The sequence below is a fragment of the Eucalyptus grandis genome, chromosome 10 (genome assembly GCF_016545825.1).
Source record: "Eucalyptus grandis isolate ANBG69807.140 chromosome 10, ASM1654582v1, whole genome shotgun sequence".
NCBI lineage: Eukaryota > Viridiplantae > Streptophyta > Magnoliopsida > Myrtales > Myrtaceae > Eucalyptus > Eucalyptus grandis.
Window position 1 is genome coordinate 38,749,122 of NC_052621.1, and position 20,767 is coordinate 38,769,888.

General features: G+C 40.0%; 1 pseudogene; it reads right to left on the bottom strand.

Moving 5' to 3' along the window:
* Positions 1 to 326: 326 nt before the first annotated feature.
* Positions 327 to 19,670, bottom strand: LOC120288873 (annotated as a pseudogene).
* Positions 19,671 to 20,767: the final 1,097 nt, after the last annotated feature.

Consider the following 20,767-nt stretch of genomic DNA (forward strand, 5'->3'; position numbering starts at 1 on the left):
TTTAAATAAATAAAAAACATGTAAGAGGATGGAAGAAATAGAAACATTATTATATTAGTAACATCAATCATACGCCAATACATATGTTAAAGAGCCAGGACCGGTGAGAGGACCTGCAAGCCCTCATTTGTTCATGAGTTTATCACAAAGCTTTTGTACAATGACCTGCATCTAAATTACATATATATTACCAGTTAAAAGGAATTCATACCACCTCAGATAGTTGGAGGGATGATTTTGTCACCATTCCGCAAAAGTAGTAGCATCCAAAACAAAGCTTCACAAGAGAGACATCATAGTGCTTTTCCACTTACGAAGTTTGTGCTTTATCGCCAAGGAGTAAAGCTGAGGCCAAACATCTCCTTGGAAGCTTCCTCTGGCTGAACAAAACCAACAAGCTTTGCAACAATTTTGGCACTCTCGGTCACATGGTCTATATCTTCTGTGTCGGACCACAAGCGGTGGACTAACTGCAAGCTTCTATGCTTTGTATTCAAACCAATCCCCTAAGTTTGGAAGAGCATCTCTCTATCTTTCCTGGTGAGTTTCTTATGCAACTGCTTGGTAAGCATCTGCCTCTCACAACAAAGATCTTGTATGCTGTTCAGCACGATAAAATCCCAGACTTAAAATGCCCTTACTGTGAATTTAACAAAACCAGCGAGTGTTTCATATAATTTGAATTCAGTACCTCGAAGCAGCAGTCAAGGTCTGACCATCTTCCAGAGCTCGATTACAACAGGCAGATTTATCCCTAAGAAATGACAACCCCCTGAGCTCTACCTCCATGTAGATAGAATCCGTCAGATCACCTTCAAACAGTAGGCAAAAATAGCTCCTGAGAACTAATGAGACATTGCATTCCTTCCACAATTTGGTGATCTTCTTCCGCAAGTTTTTGAAGTGCAAAAGCCATTCCAAAGAACCTTCTGTATCATCTTCAATTGGATCCAAGCCAACATCCTTAACATGTTTAGTAGGTGCAATCACATTTGGTTTTATATCATGTACCTGTCAATCAAAAGAGTCCCCACTGAGAAAAATGCGCGTATGTTGACAAAACATCCATATCTGATGGTAGTAACCAAACACTAAGTTCGTTCTCCAAATTTCAAAGCACTTTATTGAGTGGTAATCCAAACTTGCTTGCATCTCCACATTTAAGTATGACGACTCTTATAGCTGAAACCATAGCTGGGCAATGTCACTACATCCTTCATCATATATTTGTACACAGAAAAACAATCTTTAGATAAATCCAAATTTTCTACATCATAATATATAACAAACTTTAAACACCTGAAAGCCATGGCTTCTGTACCCTGTCCGTCGTAAGTTTTCAAAACAATGTAAAAGAAGCCCAGTCTGAACCACACGGGCCAACCCCTAATAATTCCCATCCACTTGAGTCATGGGGTGTCACGACAAATATTTAAATCAGATAGCAGAGATATAACATTCTTTGATATTAAAAAAGCATAATAACTCCTGTGTTATATTTAAATTCCAATAAAGAAAATAAAAATTTGTAATGTCCTCCAAAATAATTAATCCATCGTTCATTATGTAGCTCAATATCTCTGTGATAAAAGGAACAAAGAAAAGGCAGGGAACAAAGCTCACCCCATGCTGACCGGGTTGATCCTCCTGCTGAGCAATGGACTCCTCTAATTCGGAAGCAGAATCCATGCTGCTGTCACATTTCTCAACTGTCCGACTTATCTCTGCTTGAAGCTCATAATCCAAAGAATCCTCCAGTGAATCATGAGAACCACTACCAGAAACATTTTCTTTGGACACACACTTCAATGAAGGAAACTCTCTCTGACATCCCTCAGGTCTTCGAGGACATTCGTTTTTGTATCGAAGGGGAGGTGTGCTATGGTTTATCTCCATCTCCTCAATTGAAAATGAAATATTTGTGAGGCCTGACTCACAACTTTTACTCCCAACTAGCTTGAAACTTCTGGATGTAGGTAACTCTTTCTCCTGCATCATTGAATATACTTTTTCAAGAGAAGGTTCTACATGATCTTGAGGGACGCTGTCTAACTGTCTAGCTTCCTCCAAAGTTGGTGATCCCAATTTCTCTTTTTCCTCATCACCTTCCTCAACCACAATATACTCTGAGATGCCTTCCTTCTCCTCCAATGATGACATACCACCATTGCCATGGCAGTTCAAATTTGGCTTTTCCATCTCACTGCAGCATACTTCTCTGCAAAAATCCTCGGAATTTTCATCGGTGTAATCTCCAATGTCCTCTGGACATATGCTATTTCACCTGGAGTGAGATATCCAAATTGAGACCTGGGAAGGGGGGTCTGAGGGTAAAGAGTTCTCTTCGAAGTTGGGAATGTGGATCATATGCCCATCTGAATCACTCCTACTGTGTTGATCTGAAAATTGACATGAATCAAATGTTATGATAGCAACATCCACATACTCATTATCTGCTCGGTTGAGTATCTAAAATTGGGCTCTTGAGTTCCCATGAACCTCGCACTCAAAGTTTAGGGTAATCACCGCATGCATCCACCTGAAGTATTAAATCAACAGACAATTCATTGAGGAATAATTGGTGTTATAAGTTGAGGACAGCAAATCCATCAAGGAATCTAACAAAGTAGAATTACCTTTGCAGTCGAAGGTTTGTGATCCACAACCAATTGGTGCAAATCTGAACCTCAGACTGAGCAAGGTCTCACTGTAGAGACAATTCTGCAATCTCTTTCTTGAGCTGTAAGAGGATACAACCACAGAAATAAGGTGTTAAATAATTAAGTGGTTTCCTGATTTATAAATGGACAAAAAATTCTTCACTGTTCATTGAACTTTAACGGGAGTGACAACATGGAAATTTTACAAACATAATCTTAAAAGTGCCACAGCAAAAAACTATTATGAAGGCCGGTTAATAAGCTGCATAGTTAGCTCTTCACAAATTAGAACTGATTTTGGTACCAGCTGAAGTTATTACTCATGCGAGCACAGGAAAATGCACATAAACCTACTGGCCATCCAATTTTCTATGCCAAATTACAACAAATAGTGAAGGTTTGTATGCTTTTAGCTCTGAAGTAGATGCCTGTTGACAGCATCATGGCAAAACTTGAACGGAATGAATATGAAAAAAGGAACAAAGTAATTTAATAGGACAAATCTCACAAATTTTGAGGAGAAGAAAGATTGCAGAAAACATCAGTTGGACATCCAAGTAAATCAGAAGGTTCGCTCAAATAAGCTCTACTTATCTTTTTCGCCAAAAAATAAATAAATAACATAAAAGAAAAGCTGATCAGAAAGTCACAGCTATAAATGCTAACAGCATAATGGTGAAGCTGTGGGTTATTGCCCAAAGGAACAGAATGTTAGCAAATGGTCCAAAGGGACATGCTAAGGTGCGAGAGATCAAGAAAATTGGCAATTGTGGAAAATATGCATTCTGCAGGGGAAGGTCAAAAAAGCCCAGGCGAAGATATTGCCCTTAAAATCCTCTGTTAAGTCTTAGGTTCCCAAGTTAACTTACCAACTTTTACACGAACTTTCAAGTGGATGAGCTTGGTCAAGAGATGTCAATCGAGATGGAAATTGTATGTATTGTGCACTGAAAGTTATCCAACCTAATGGAACTGGTGGAATTCACCATCAGTACAAAAGAAATAATAGACTTTCTGACACAGCAGCCGTACTAAGAAGTTGAAAGACACACCTAGTTTATGCACGATAATTACACACAACTACCTCCTTTTTCCATAGATAGAGAGAAAAGCCTAAAAAAATATAAGAAACATTGAATTACAATATTAAAAGCCTTAAGGCGGAATCATCACCTTCTCAATTTGGAGATCCTTTTCTCAAAGCAGCACAGCAGTATCAGATGAAACAGATGCTAGTCCTGTATTTCTCAGCTCGCTCTCCAATCTAGCCAATTCTCTCTGTAAATGCTTTCCAAAGCTTTATCAGACATAACAACATTGACCTGTGCATTTGTGGCGACCTCTTTAGCACAACTTGCGAACAATAGTGTATTTCGTGACTGTTCAACATGACTTCGGGCAGGACTTATTGTACAGATGATGGAAGTTCGAGCATTTCCTCCCAGTGAGGATTGCAGAATACGAGTCAGTTTGGAATCTCGGAAAGGAATATGTCCATTTCTTCCCTTGCTAGAGCCATTCAAATAATTTTTGACTAATAATCAAAAGTTTAAAAATAAATCAACCATAAATTGAAAGAAAAGAGAGCGTAAGACTGTCACACTTCCACCAACCCCCAATTTCTTATAGGATCATAATATTAATAACTGTTCTATTCATGCAATCAAAGATGAAAAAATGGTAAAACATCATCACGGATCGTTTGCTTTGAATTTCTATAAGTTTTTTTTTAATACTTTTCCTCTAAAACATTGATAAAGAAAATAAAAGACACTTTAAGTTTTAAAAAAATATATCAAAAAGAGTCTATATAACCACACATGTAATATTCATATATTTTAAAATTTTAAGATGTTCAATGTGCAATAAAAGTCAAATTTCTTCTGCGAATCTAATCCGCCCCAGAGGGCCTATTGTGTCCTGGTCTTCCTTTGTTTGGAATCCCACTTTGCTTTCTCGTTATCAGACTCTCCTATGGCTGATCACAAGCAACCAGCTACCTACTTAGGTAGCACTTCTCTCTTATGGCCATATCTCTTCTGTGATGTGCACCTTCTGCTCTTGCAGGCCTGACTCGACTGATCATTTGTTTTTTGGATGCCAAATTACTGGTACTCTTGTGCGTTATTAGGCGGCTAAGTGTAATTTAGCTTGGCAAAACAAATGCTGGGTTGATAATATTGCTTGGGTTACCAATCATCTTGCTGATAATAGTTTCTACCAATCCTTGGCTCGCTTTGCTTTTGGAGCTTTATGCTATCTTATTTGGAAGGAACGAAATGAGATTATCTTTCGCAACAGCCCCCTTTTCCTGCCAGCATTGAAGATGCATCTTCATAAGGCGATTAAGGATAAAGCCTTGTCTTTCAATCATGTCCCCGACATTCCCCGGAATAGAAGACTGCAAAAAAGTTGGGAATTGCCGTCATCAATCTTTGATTGATTGTGTTCTTCCCCTTCTTGTTGTTGTTTTGCCTCCTAGTGGCTGTTTGCCTCTTTTTATTGTGGTACCACGACACCCCTACACTCTCTTGACTCCTTTGTTTTTTGAGTGTCTGTTTTGTTGGTGCCGGGCTTCCTCTCTTTGTATATTCGTTTGGTAAAATCTATATCATACTTACCTTGACCAAAAAAAAAAAAAAAAAAAAAGTCAAATTTCAAACACTACAAGAAAAGGAAAATGCAAAAAGTCAAACTTGTTCCAAACAAACCTAAACAACTATTCTTAAGTCGACATGCGGACCCCTCAAGTGCCTTAACTTTGTCCAAAGGGACACTTAAGTGCCATAACTTACGAAAGGTACACTTAAGTGCCAAAATCGGAGTAAAAGGAATCACTTGAGTGCCAATCCGACCAAAATCCAGCCAAATTGCATATGTGGCATTTTTCGGCGATTTTCGGCGACTTCTTTTACTGATGTGGCAAATGTTTTTTTTTATAAAAAAAAAAAGCTGACGTGGACGACAAAAATGACGTCGTCCATCCACATTGTGCGATGACCTAAACGCCGTTCCTCCCCCATCCGCGTTGACAGTCAATCTCAGGCCCTTCTCTCTGTCGCCGTTCACGCCCAGAGCTGGTCATCGGTCGCCGTCGCCAGTCGCCGTCGCCAGTCGCCACTGTTGGTCGACGTTGCCGCTCACTGCTCAGCATCGTTGGTCATCGTCACTGCTCACCATCGTCGCTCGTCCAGGTTCGACCCCTTCTCCCCCTCCCCTGTGATGAAATTAGGGCTCGATTATTTAATTAGAGCTCGCTCGATTATTTAATTAGGGTTGGCTGACCTAAATGCCATTCCTCGCCGTCCGCATTCACAGTAGATCACAGGCCCTTCTCTCCGTCACCATTCATGCCTAGAGCTGGTCATCGGTCGCCGTCGTCAGTCGCCATTGTTGGTCGCCGTCGCCGCTCACCGTTCACCATCCTTGGTCGTCGTCACCGCTCACAATTGTCGGTCATCCAGGTTTGGCCCCTTCTCCCCCTCCGCTGTGATGAAATTAGGGCTCGATTATTTAATTATGGCTCAATTATTTTATTACAACTCCGATGAAATTTGTGTTGATATACTTCAACTGAAACTTGCTGACATTACACAAAGAGACCAAATTTCTCATTATTTTGGTGAATTTGTCTTTCAAGCCAATGTCAAAGTATGTGATTGTTAGATCACTGTCTATGCATCTCCTTAAGAGCATCCTAGTAAAGCAGGTGACTAATGCCATTCTGAGAAAAAAACTAAGTTCTTGAACCACCCTACTTGTGAGAGTATATAGGGTATGTCCTTGAACCACCCTGTTTGTGAGGCTGTATAGGGTATGTCCTTGAACCACCTTGCTGTGATTGTTGTATAGGGTATGTTTATCAATCCAAAACCCTGTTGTGATTGCTGTATAGGGTATGTTTATCAATCCAAAATCCTGAATAAGAACATAATCCTGCTGTGATTTGATTAAGTTGATGTCAGAGTATGCTATGCTTTGATTTGCTTAAGTTAATGTACATTCTCTCACATCGCACGTTTAGTGCAGTAGACATGCTTGGGCTGTGATTGCTATGTGGGGACCTCTGTTTTTGGTTAATATTTTAAGGGAATGGAAGGCAAATAATTAAAGTGCCGACCTCTTTTTTGGCTGTCATGTAGGGGCATATTGTCAGTGTGGGGACCTCTATTTACTAAAGTCCATGAGAGTGGGGGGACTCCCATGTGCAATTGTCTAGTGGTCCCAAAAACTAATGATTATTTTTCTTGTTCTTGGTGCAGTAATGGCGCATGACAAGGATTATGTCGATGTTATAGTTTGCTACAATGGGGAATTTGTGATTGGGGAGGATGAGTGGGAGTATGAGGGTGGAAATGAAGGCACCATCTTTGTGGATATAAAGAAGGCATCTTATACAAGATTTCTTAGGGATATAAATACTTATTTGCCTTGTAAAGTTTAGAAGCTGTTGTATTGTATTCCTGGGAAAGACTTAAGAGAGGGTTTGAGATGCTTAGAAGATGATAATGGTCTTAGGGATGTTCTATACCATTATCTTCATGGTGAAGAGGTAAAAATATTTGTTGAGTACAATAGTGAAAGTGAGGATGAAGATGATGATGGAGAGAGCGCCGGAGTAAGACAAGAAGGAGATGGTATTCAAGGTAGTACTGACGTTAGGGTCGAAGGAGGGCAGGATAGATATGATGGACATGAGAGAAGCGCAGATGCAGTTCACCAAAGTGATGATGACATAGGTGATGTCACAATCTCTGGATTAGATTGGGAAGTAGCTGAATCAACTGATGATGATGATGGAGGGTTGCCTGCTGAAAATTTTATAAGTGATGACAACGACGAGGAGCTTGTACAATCAAGAATACAGCGAAGGGATTTTTTAACAGCTAAGTTTGCAGCTTTGCAAGTAGCCAAGGAAGTTCCAAACAGACCCGAAGGCCCTACGGATGCTGGTGCTGGCGCGACGAGGAGACCGACTATGAAGAAAGCGTCGAGAATGCTACTTCCAGGATGAGCTTGAAGAAGATGAAGGACTGTGCATAGAAGGAAAAGGAAAAGTAAGTTTCCTTCTTATGATCCATCCGTTGCCTCTCCCACTTTGTCGGTAGGCATGAAATTTCATGATGCTAAACAATTTAGGGAAGCTATCGAAGATCTCCATTGTTGTACAAAGGAACATTGACTTCATTAGAAACACTAAGACCTTTGTAAGAGCTAGGTGTTCGCAGCAAAATTGTCCATGGAAGATCTATGGCGCATTTGTTAGGAAAACTAGATCTTTCCATATTAGAGCCTACCAAGAGGAATATACTTATTTCATTAATTTTGAGAATAAAAGGGTAACAAGTGCATGGTTATCGAAGCAATTCTTTGAATTGATTAAGCTGATGCCTCAGATGAATACTACTCAGTTCAGGATGCTGGTGAAGGAGCAAGTAGGCATCAATATATCTAGGAATCAATGTAAAAGATCGAAGCAAAAGGTGATGAAGATACTCATTGGTCAGTACAGGGGTGAATATGGACAGTTGTGGGACTATGCTTGGGAGTGTAGGTTGCAAAATCCTGGAAGTAGAGTGTATCTCGAGGTCGTGGAGAGACCACTTCCTGATATTGGAACGAAGTTCGATAAATTCTATGTTTGTTTCGATGCATGCAAACGAGGTTTTTTATCTAGTTGTAGACGGATTATAGGATTGGACGGGTGTTTTTTGAAGGGCTTGTGCAAGGGAGAATTGCTGGCCGCAGTTGGAAGAGATGCAAACAACCAAATGTTTCCCCTAGCTTGGGCTATTGTGAAGGTAGAGAACAAGGACAATTAGTCCTGGTTCCTAAAAAATTTGATGACTGATTTGGAGATAACAAATGGGGCAGGGTGGGCATTCATGAGCGACCAACAAAAGGTAATGTTTGCTTTTTAAAATATTAATATACTTGTTTGCTTTTTGATATCAACATGTCATTTGCTTACATTTTTTTATATTTTCAATTATTGCAGGGACTTGTTCCAGCAATAGCTGAGCTGTTGCCTTATGCTAAACATCGAATGTGTGCGCGACACATATACGCAAATTTGGCAAAGACCTATAAAGGGGACAAGTTGCAGTCGCAATTTTGGTAGCTAGCAAAGAGCACGAATATGGCTAACTTTAGGATGGCCAAAGAAAAGATGCTTCAATTGACAAAGGATGGTTATGATGCACTGTTCCAAACAGACCCGAAGCATTGGTGTAGGGCGTTCTTCAGCGAGGAATTCAAGTGCGATAACATTGATAACAACATCTGCGAAGCATTCAATGGGAGGATAATAGATGCTAGATGTAAACCAATTATCTCGATGCTTGAAGACATACGGGTTTTGGTCATGACTCGGCTGCACGGACAAAGAGATGACACTGCAAAGTGGGCTAAGCAATATGGTCCTAGGATTGCTAAGAAATTGGATGACAACTTGGCTGCAAGTAGGTATTGTCATCCCATTTGGAATGGGGATGAAGGATATGAGATAATGGAGGGTTCCGATAAGTATGTTGTCCATTTAGGTACGATGAAGTGTTCATGTAGAGCATGGCAACTTAGCGGAATTCCTTGTGCACATGCCATATGTGCAATTCAATTGAAGGGCCACAACACAGAAGACTACCTTGATGATTGGTACAAGAAATTGAAATATCTTGCTTCGTATCAATTCATGTTGCAGCCAATTAGAAGTAGCAAGGTTCTGGGAGCCAACAGATCGCGAAGCACCTCAACCTTTGCCACTAAAGAAGAGAATGGGAAGACCAAAGAAAAAAAGAAAAATGACGGAGGGAGAGGACTCATGTCACCGTAGGATGAATAGGATGGGTGTACCGATAAAGTGCTCTTTTTGCCACATAGCAGGCACAATATTAAGGGTTGTCAATTAAAGAAGCAGCAGAACAATTGAGGCCAGCCGAAGGGCCTAGTGAAGGGACAGTTGGAAAAGGAGAAACATAAAGGCGAAGTGAGTCGACCGTTCTTCAGTCGACGACAATAAACCCAATAAGTCATGACAATTGTGTTTATGTTGCTTTATGGTTTGTTATGAATATGTACATAGATATAAGTGACATGTATGTAATGTTTTTGTCTTTGTCAGGTCACGGTGACACGTGAAGAATTGGGCGAAGCCCCTGCTATACCTGAAAATGAAGGGCCTGTTCAAAGAACCAAAGGTGGAAGACAACCAACTGCAGGATTGGCTAAAACAACCGGAGGGCCGATTAAGTCGCTTGTTCTTCAGCAAAGCAACAGAGAAAAAATACCGGTCGTTAAATGATTTGAGTTTACTTTTCATTTACGTTCTAATATGGCATGATGTTATATTTATGATGTCCTTTGCCTTTTTCTCGGAGTTCGAAGAAGACAAAGCTAGAGCTCAACTGCTAATAGAGGGCCCAACTAAAGGGCCACCACAAGATCCATCACCAAGGTCATCACAAAGGCCACTAGAAGGGTCATCACAAGGGCCACCACCAAAGCCTACCGAAGGTGTCACTTTGAAGCTGAAGGCGTAACTAGAAAAACAACCGAGAGAAGAAAGCCAAAGCCAAATCAAGAGCCACCTATAAGAAGGCCATCTACAAGACGCCTAGCTGAAGAATTGGCTAAAAAAGCCCCTTCTGTAGCTGAACAGCCACAAGAGCCGAAGAAATCACATGTGAGAAGAAAAGGCAACCAATCACAAGTACTTGAAAAGTGACGCTCCCCTTCGAACAAGAGGGGCTCTTGGGAAGAGGCTAACACAATATGGTTATGGCCTCTATATAGATGACCGTTCTGGAACAGTTATTCTTAATGTAAGTTTTATAGGCTGCATTTAATTTAATTTATAGTGCAAACTTTTGTTGATAATTGAGTTTTCTTTTTGAAGCCTGGGAGAAGTTCAAAGGTTCTTATCTCTCAAGGCCAAACTCAAGAATCAACGGATGTGCCAACAAAGAAGAAGACATTGCCTGCGCCAACAAGAAAGAATAGTAAGAAGAACCCAGTTGCAGGTCCATCCGAATCAGTTCAGCCTACAATAGTTGCAGCTCCTTCTGAATCAGTTCAGCCTAGGACAATTGCAGCTCCATCAGACTCAATGCATCCCAAGACAGCTGAAGAAGAAGTCTCACGTCCAGTTAGAAAAAGTGTAAGGATTATGAATCAAGTGCGAAGTCCATTAAAACGATCACGAACAGGAGGCATTGTGCATATTGATTGATGAAATGGGATGTGATATGGTTTGTGGGGCTGAGGAGTCAGTTGTGAACATATATGGATGTTTTTTTTTTTTTATAATAGTTTGTCATTGAGTTATTTGAGTTTGTGAGACTTCATTTGTCATTGAGTTTGTGAGACAGATGTTCAAAATCAATGGAACAACCGTTGTTGCTTATCATTTTTGGCATGCCTTTTTCTTTTTCTTTTTTGATTTCGTTTTTTCTTTTACTTATTGCTACTTATGGTGGTGGATATGTGGTGGTGACTGGGGTGCTTGTGTGGCTGGTGGTGGCTGCTAGTGAAAAGCCTGGTGGTGGTGGGTTGGGTTGGAGGTTTTTGCTGCACCTGGTGCAAGATGTATGTGCAATATGCACAGCTTGCACCAGGTAGTGTTGGTGCAAGCTAGTGTAAGACACCTTACACTTGCAACTTATGCAGCAACATACCACCAGCATAGTGTTTTGGCTGATGGTGGCTCAAATGGATGCTTGGGATGCCTGGTGGTGATGATGGTTGGAGATGGTGGCCAGTGGTGGGCGATGTTGGTGGCTGGTAGTAGCCGATGTGTACAAAAAAAATGCCACTTAACTGATCACATTCTAAAAAACCTAGCACCTAAGTGTTCACTTTTAACAACAAGTGACACTTAAGTGATCCTTTTAATAATAACTTGACACTTAAATGACTCTTTGTCTATCACGGCGGGCACTTAAGTGATCACTAGATACAACTTATAGTACTCGAGTAATCACTCGTGTCTGTTCTATGTATATGGTGGTTTGCAGCAAAACAAAGAAGCTGCCGGTTTACACATTTGTTGTTGATTTACATTCAATTCAAGTAAAAATAGTCACCACAACACATCGACCTAATATACATTCCATCATCACTGATTTATATTTGAGAATAAGCAAAACTGTCGAAATCATTCATTCATTCATTCAAAACAAGTACATTTCCCACACATTTACAACTATGGTGGTTGGAGAAACTTCTTCTCATCTTCCAGTCCTTTACATTTCATCATAAAGTAGGATAGACAAAGAAACAACAACACAATAAACGCTTGGTAACACTTCCGTTCAATTTTCATTTTTGAAACTTCGTTCTTCAAATGGTTAACAGAAGATGCTTGAGTTTGAGCTTGCATTGAGTCAACATCGTCCAAGTCGTCCACAAGCGTAGATGGAGGTTGATGACATCCATCAAGTAGGTCCAATATCACCTCTCGTGGCTTGGTGAGAGAATTTCGTATCGACCCATTTGAAGTATTTGCACTTCGAGCCTTCTCGTATCGGGCACATCCATAGAATCTTCTCCCGGGATTCGTTCGAGTCCACGATGTTCTTCTTGGACTTGGTAACCCACAGAAACATAAATGCTCGCCTTCTCCTTCGCTTCGGCAAGAGAAATTTGAGCCGCTGCTGAAAGTCTTGCTCTCCATTTTCAATATTCGGTGGTAGAATTTGGGGCAAATCAAATTAGGGTGCAGGATTAGGGCTCCAGCGCTTCAATAGCATTTTGCCCGATTTAGGGTTTTAGATTTAGGGCAAATGGGGAAGACGACAGCGTTTTCGCTGATTTAAGGGGTCTATTTTGGGCGAACACCCGGAACGACATCGTTTGGGGTTAATTCGAGCTGACTCAGCTCTCTGGCGAGACACATCAGCAAGAGATATTAATATTCTAATGCCACGTATGATTTCCGGCCAGCTTCACCGGAGATGGCACTCAAGTGTCCCACTTTTCTTAAAATGTGGCACTTAAGTGTACCTTTCGTAAGTTATGGCACTTAAGTGTTCCTTTGGGCAAAGTTATGGCACTTGAAGCATTCTTTTGCCTCTTAAGTCTTTTGACTTCTTTTGCTTTGAAACAATTAATCTTCTTGATGCTAAAATCTGCATGGTAACCTATATGGAGCTGAAGGCTAAAAACTTAGTCAATAGCCCGGAAAACTAATCCCTTACCCTCAAGACAACAATTTTCAACTATGCAGCGGAATTTATGCCTGAGAAACCAAAACTAGCATTGTGTAAGAAAAGGACCTTTGGCACAGAAAAGCCATTGCGGGGTGCTCTATGTTCATGTTAGTGCATGGTCCAACTAAGTTATAAGATCTCTAAGATGAAGACAATTGAAAAACAAGCTGTAAGGCCAACCTCAACTTGCGAATAACTGTTCCCAAAGTCAGCAAACTGCGATTTATGTGGCAGCACTCTTTCAACTTTGCACCAGCTGATAATGACTGAGATGCACGCTCACTTCCTACTAGATCCACAAAGTTCTGCAGCCAAAAGAAACTATTATATTCTCCCGGCAACTGTATATAGGTTGAAGTTAAGAACTGAATATTCCTACCACAATAGCAGAAAGAGTGCTTGAATTGTCGTTCCCCAAGAACTCACAAGCCGAACTTTCAATTGTCTGGCAGCAGAAACAATGAACCAAACTTTCAATCTTTGACATTTTAATAGGAACTGACCACAAAACAGATAAAATTCACCATTACCAGTTTGAGAATCTAATGTGATCTTGAGCTAGCTTCGTTAAGGCATGTCTCTCCAACCTGTCTTTGAGCTGTGAAATCCAAATGATCGGCCTAAGCATTTCATTGTAAAGCTAGATATAGAATGCAACCAATTCATCCAACACAAGACAGAATAGCCTTGGTCCTTACCTTCACACACTAAAAGAAGTTCTTGAAAGTGGCTCCAGTCCTTCAGTGTTTCCTCTGTAAGTTTCTCAACTATAGTCCCTCTCTATCAAGAGAGCTAGCTCTCATGGTGATGTTGGATGAGCTCATAGTTCCTCAGCATAGTACAAAGAAATTAACCTTCGGATCATCTAGAAGTCTAAGTGGAGCACTATCAGTGCTGAAGAGGTCTCTCACAGGCTCGTTGTAAATCTCCCTCGCAGAAAACTTCAACAGAAATTCTCTTTCCTGTGCTATTGAGAAACAAGAAAATGTCTTTATTAACAAGCAAATCTTAGAGGAAGAAGTTTGAAGAGAAAATGAAGGAGATCTTTAGGTAGTATATGACTTGTTACCTTCTCTATGTAGTTGTATATATCTGTCATTGAGTATGTTGAAAATCATAATCGGATTTTCTAGTTAGCAGTAGAAATGTGGTTATTTTGTTTCTAGATTTTCCAGATTTTTCAGATTTTCCAGATTTTTCCAGATTTTCCAGATTTTATTTGTTAGCTTTTAGAAATTTGTTTCCTACGTTTTTAGGGTGCTGTTTTTTTTTTTTTTTTTTGTTACAACCAACAGCTATAAAAAGGCTAGATGCCTCATGTAATTATAGATACTCCGGAGAATAAAACTCAGAGTAATTTCTCATAAATTTCTTCATGGTATCAAAGCTTGATCTGGACCATTCTTTTCTACCATATTTTTGAGTGTTTCCATCATGACAAAATACCCTAGAGCTACCATGGCAAGCGAGGTTGAAAGTGAAACCTCAGACCCTAGAGCTCAAAACTCTTCTCACATTACCCAACCTATCAATGTATCCGAAGGTGGAACTCTTCTCATCACCGGTCATAAACTTATCGGTCACAACTTCAATCAATGGTCCCATTCTGTCATGATTTTCTTTTGCGAAAAAGGTAAAGAAGATTACTTAACTAGAGCTGTCGTACAACCTGAGGAGACGAGCCCAAATTATCGAGCATGGAAGGTGGAAAATAGCATGGTGATGTGCTGGCTGCTGAATTCAATGATGAATGAAACAGGGGAGAATTTCATGTACTACAAGACAGCAAAGGAGATTTGGGATGCTATTTATGAAACTTATTCAAACAAAGATTAACACCTTGGCCATCTTCGAGATCAAAGGCATTCTCCATGACCTAAGGCAAGGGGAATCTTCTGTCACTGATTATTTTAACCAACTTATACGTCATTGGCAGCAACTTGACATGCTGGAAGATATGATGTGGAGTTGTCTTGAAGATAGCAAGCGGTACAAGCAGATTCAAGATCGAGAACACATCTACAAATTTTTGTTAGGCTAGAATCAAGAGCTTGATGAGGTACGTAGACGAATTCTGAGCATAAAGCCCCTACCTAGTGTACGAGAAGTTTTTGCTGAGGTCAGGAGAGAAGAGACTTAGCGAAAGGTGATGCTTGGTTCTTCAAACAACCAGACCAATCCAGCAAATTCTGCTCTAATAGCTCAAGGATCTCAACCATCCTACAATCGAGGCACTCAATCAAACAACAACCAGCGAAGGGGTAGTCGCCCATGGTGTGATCATTGCAAATGGATGGGTCACACAAAAGACACATGCTGGAAAATTCATGGTTGGCCAGATGATTGGAAGCCATCAGCCTCACATCCTACTCAAAATCAAGAGAGCAGAAGCAACGTACTCCAAACCGAAACAATCGCTTCGATAGATTCGAGTCCCTTCAACAAAGAGTAGTTGGAGATGCTAAAAAAGCCGCTACAAGAATCAGTTCAAAAGGCAACCCATCCAAAAGGGATTAGTACAGCAACGATAGCTCAACAAGGTAATTCTCTAAATGCCTTCAATGCTAAACAAGAGAAAATCACATATTGGGTTGTAGACTTAGGAGCATTCGACCACATGACCAGAGATATCACAGTATTCAACGAGTACAATCCATGTCAAAATGGCACTAGTGTTTGAATTGCTGATAGTTCTTGCTCAAAGGTGGCTAGTGTTGGATCAGTGGTTATTTCAAAATATATAACACTGAATTCGATATTATTCATTCCCAAACTCAACTATAATCGTCTCTCCATCAACAAGTTAACCAAAGATCTAGGCTGCATTACTAAATTTTTCCCACACTCATGTGAATTTCAGGTTTTGAACTCGAGGATGACCATTGGCAATGCTGAGATGGATGCGAGCCTCTACCTTCTGCGAGTTAATGCCTTAGAATGGAAAAACAAGAAAATATCATGTGTAGCATTTCGTGCTAAAGAAGAGAGTGACATAAGATTGTGGCACTATAGGTTAGGTCATCCAAATTTCTCGTACTTAAAAAGGTTGCTACCTTCTTTGTTTAATAAAAATTCAAGAAAACTTCAATGTGAGGTGTGTCAATTATCCAAAAATACTCACAGTTCGTACCCTTTGCAACCTTATAAGTCTTCTCATCCTTTTCACATTATTCATAACAATATTTGGGGACCTTCTCATGTCAATAACATCTCTGGTTCTAGGCGGTTTGTTACTTGTATTGATGATCATACAAGACTCACTTGGCTTTTTCTAATGAAAGAAAAATCAAATATTGGCCAAATTTTTCAAACCTTCAACCTAATGATCCAAACCCAATTCAGCACAAAAATCCAAGTTTTCAAAATGGATAATGGGAGAGAATACTTCCACTCACAGCTCGTGTCACATCTAAATAGCCATGGTATCATACATATTAGCTCTTGTGTAGACACTCCACAACAAAATGGAGTAGTGGAGAGGAAAAATAGGCATCTTTTGGAAGTCGCTTGTTCTCTTATGTTAGCCACCCATGTTCCTAAACATTTTTGGGGAGAAGCAGTGTTGACAACCACATATTTTATCAATCGTATGCCTTCCCATGTCCTCGATTTCCAAACACCATTTCAGAGTCTACTTCGTACCTACCCATATATTCGTTTTGCCTCACATATCCCCCTCAAAGTATTAGGTTGCACAGCATTTGTTCATATAAATCAGCAACATCGTAGCAAGCTAGATCCTAAGTTCCTCAAATTTGTGTTTCTAGGATATGATCCAAATCAAAGTGAATATAAGCGTTATTGCCCACAAACAAAGCGTTTTTATAATACCATGGATGTTACCTTCTTTGAGCACTAGCCTTTTCACTCCAAAAATACCATTCAAGGAGAGAGTTGTGAGAAATATTATTTTTGGGACACTTTTCATTCATTCGGGTCACAACAAACAAATATCAATTATGTTTGTCCTCCGTGTCTACCCATTCCAACATCCGAGAGTCACATCCGAAAGTCTTCTGTGTCTACCCATTCAAAATGCTACACCAGACAAAAATAAAGAGATAATTGTCTACTCTAGGCAGAAAACTCAAAAGCAGTTGGAAGACTGTACTACATCAAAGCCGACTCAAGAGACAGACCCGAGTTTCAAGACCCACAATAGATGAAGGTAATACTCCTATAAGCTCAGAAAATTTTGCTATACTTGATGATCTTGATCAGCCCATTACTCTTAGGAAAGGGAAGAGACGGTGCACTCAACATCCCATTAACAATTTTGTGTCTTATGAAAAGTTGTCTCCTATCTTTACCAAAAAAAAAAAAGTTGTCTCCTAAATACAAGGCATTTGTTTCAATGTTGAGCGACATTCAAATTCCCAAGAATATCCAAGAGGCACTTGCTCAATCCGAGTGGAAAAAAGTGGTTCCTGAGGAAATTCATGCACTTGAGAAGAATAATACTTAGGAATATACAGAATTGCAAGCTGGGAAGAAATTGGTGGGATGTAAGTGGGTCTTTACAGTTAAGCACAATGCTGATGGTAGTGTTGATCGTTTCAAGGCAAGGCTGGTTGCTAAGGGATTCATGCAATCATATGGTATAGACTACAAAAAAACCTTCACTCTGGTGGCCAAACTAAACTCCATTCGAGTGTTGCTCTCCCTTGCAGCTAACTTGGACTGGCCCCTACATCAATTAGACATAAAGAATGTCTAATTGAATGGGGAAATGGAGGAAAAAGTCTTTACGGAGGTCCACTTGGAATTGACACTAAAGAGAGCTTTAATAAGGTGTGCAAACTCAAGAAATTCCTATATAGCCTAAAGCAATCACCTCGTGCTTGGTTTGAGAGGTTAACAAGGGTTGTTAAGAAGTTGAATTTCACTCAATGTCAAACAAATCATACAATGTTTGTCAAGAAGTCAGCTGAAGGTAGAAGAGCAATAATAATTGTATACGTTGATGATATAATCCTAACTGGTGACAATCTAGAGGAGATTGGAAAACTTAAGAATATCTTGGCAGAAGAATTCAAGATTAAAGACCTAGGTCAACTCAAATACTTCCTAGGTATGGAGGTAGCTCAGTCACGAAAAGGAATTACAATTTCCCAATGCAAATATCCTCTTGATCTTTTGAAGGAAACTGATATGCTTGGGTGCAAACCAGCTGACACACCCATGGATAAAACTGAGATGGAAGAAGAATGACCATTAACGGACAAAGGGAGGTACCAAAGATTAGTTGGCAAACTAATCTATATCTCTCGCATACTCAGCCAGACATTGGTTTCGCAATAAGTATGGTTAGTAGATACATGAACCAACCAACGGAAAAGCACATGTAGGCAGTTTCTCGAATCTTACGGTACTTGAAGAGAAGTCCCAAAAGAGGACTCTACTTTAAGAAAACGAAGGAGAGAAACGTGGAAATATTCACGAATGCAGATTGGGATGGATCTCTCATGGACCAAAGGTCGACAACAGGGTATTGTACCTTCGTGTGGGACAACATGATTACTTGGAGAAGGAAGAAGCAACCCGTTGTTGCTAGGAGTAGCGCTGAAGTGGAGTTTAGAGCAATGTGTCAAGGAATATGTGAAGGCATATGGTTGAGAAGAATCTTAAATGAACTAGGATTCACTGATACCAATCCTATGTCATTATTATGTGACAACAAAGCTGCTATTGAAATTGCCAAGAACCCAGTTCATCATGATAGAACAAAACATGTGGAGATCGATCGATCGACATTTCATCAAAGAAAAATTCAAGGAAGGAATCTTGAAGCTCTCGTATGTTCCAACCAATCATCAAGTAGCGGACATACTAACTAAGGTTTTACCTACTAATAGTTTCGAGACTCTAAGGTGCAAGCTGGGTATGATAGACATTCACAACCCAGCTTGAGAGGGAGTGTTGAAAATCAGAATCATATTTTCTAGTTAGCAGTAGAAGTGTGATTATTTTGTTTCCAGATTTTCCAGATTTTCCAAATTTTGTTTGTTAGCTTTTAGGAATTTGTTTCCTACATTTTTAGGGTGCTTTTTTTTTTTTTTTTGTTACAACCAGAAGCTATAAAAAGGCTAGATGCCTCATCTAATTATATATACTCTGGAGAATAAAACTCAGAGTAATTTCTCCTAAATTTCTTTAGAGTATTCAGTAATTCTGCTCATAGTGTATGTTTTTCCACTACTCGCCTGTCCATATGCAAAAACACTTGCTGCAACATTGAGCATCTGATGGTTGCAATATGAGGCAAATATCAACATAACAAAACAATGTCAAAAGGGAGGGGAAGAGGTTAAATTTTACCATTTATCCGACTGACAACTGAAAGAGCAACTTTCTCGGCTCCTTCCTCGTACACTTGCCTTGTGAAGCAATCACACCAGAAAACTCTATCTGCAAATCAGCCAACATGGAGGACATAGAACACTAAGAGATATTGAACAGATTGCTTCCTTAAATGCAAGTCCATCATTAGAAACATTTGTTGGAATATGAAGACGTAGGCTCAAGACCAAAAGGGTGTTAGATCCAACATAAAACGAAAATGTGCTCAAGCGAAGGCAAAGAGGAAAGAAAGGAAAAAACTTCAAGAAAGGGATTCGATTACCAAATGTGTAGGCAGCTGGGTACATGGACCGCTCTGAATAAAGAGATTGTTTTTGTAGATAATGGTGTTGTCATCGATACATTCTCAATCTGATACATCATTCCTAGAAATTTCCTTATGATTCAAGGGCCTAAGACAAACTGATACAAAGATTTTCTCTTCACAGGTACCCGACCCCTGCATTATCTCCTAGCTGTCGACTACCACCATTGCTTAACTTCTTACTATCCAAGTCTATGAACCATCCGAAATCAAAATTAGTCTTGTTGGGAATAACGGATCCCCGAAAACCGGATTCAACACTAAATCGAACCCCTAAAGCAATGCGGAAGACGAAGCCCGGGAAAAACACGTATCACCGATCGTAAAGCACACCACGGATTCAAGCGTACCTTGTTAGCCACAGATTAGACACCAATGCCGAAGATCGAGGAAGAAATTCTGATCCGATGATGTCAATTTGCCTTGAAAGGGAAACGGCGTTGCCTTAAGCGTTTGGAGGGAAAGAGAGAGTGAGGAACGTACGTTAAAATGGCCAAAGGGTGCGTCCTCTCTCTCTCTCTCTCATCCCTTTTATACGTTCCCTTATCAACGGGCCCTAATTCCGTCGGCCGGGCTTTTAGGCCCAACATGGGCGGACAGGCCATAAGCCCATCACTAATAAAACCATCATCTCCCACTCGCACATGGTGGGCTGAACAGGATTCTCTTTACCTCTCTTCAACATTCATATCGGTGAATAATCTGTGCGACCAGCATACTTTGAGAGCTCGTTGCCATACATCTGTTAGGAATATATAGCAGCTCATAATGGGCATCACACTCCGAGTAGATTTAGTATGCAGCACCCTAGATCGATTGATCACATTTATATTTCTCTTGATCTCTTTTAAACAATGATATATATATATATATATATATATATATTGTATTCACAATTATGATTATCACAAAGACAGTCATAATTGGTTAACCGGTGAATACAAAAACTACAATGTGATTCTCCAAATTCGATCTTCCTTTTCCCTTCAAACTCTCAATTTCAGTTCAGCTTGCTTTTCTAGAAATGCCTCATTAGATCGAATCAACTCATGACCATTGGCAACATCCTAAGATAGCAAACACTAAATAGAAATCTTGAGAACAAGTAAGAGTCATGAGGGGACTAAAAGGTTGAGGAACTCTTTTCCTCAAGAGTCTCACACGACATAAAAGTTGAGATCAAACTTTTGCCACTCTTATTGGTCGTTTCATGCATACGTAGTATGAAATACGTATTA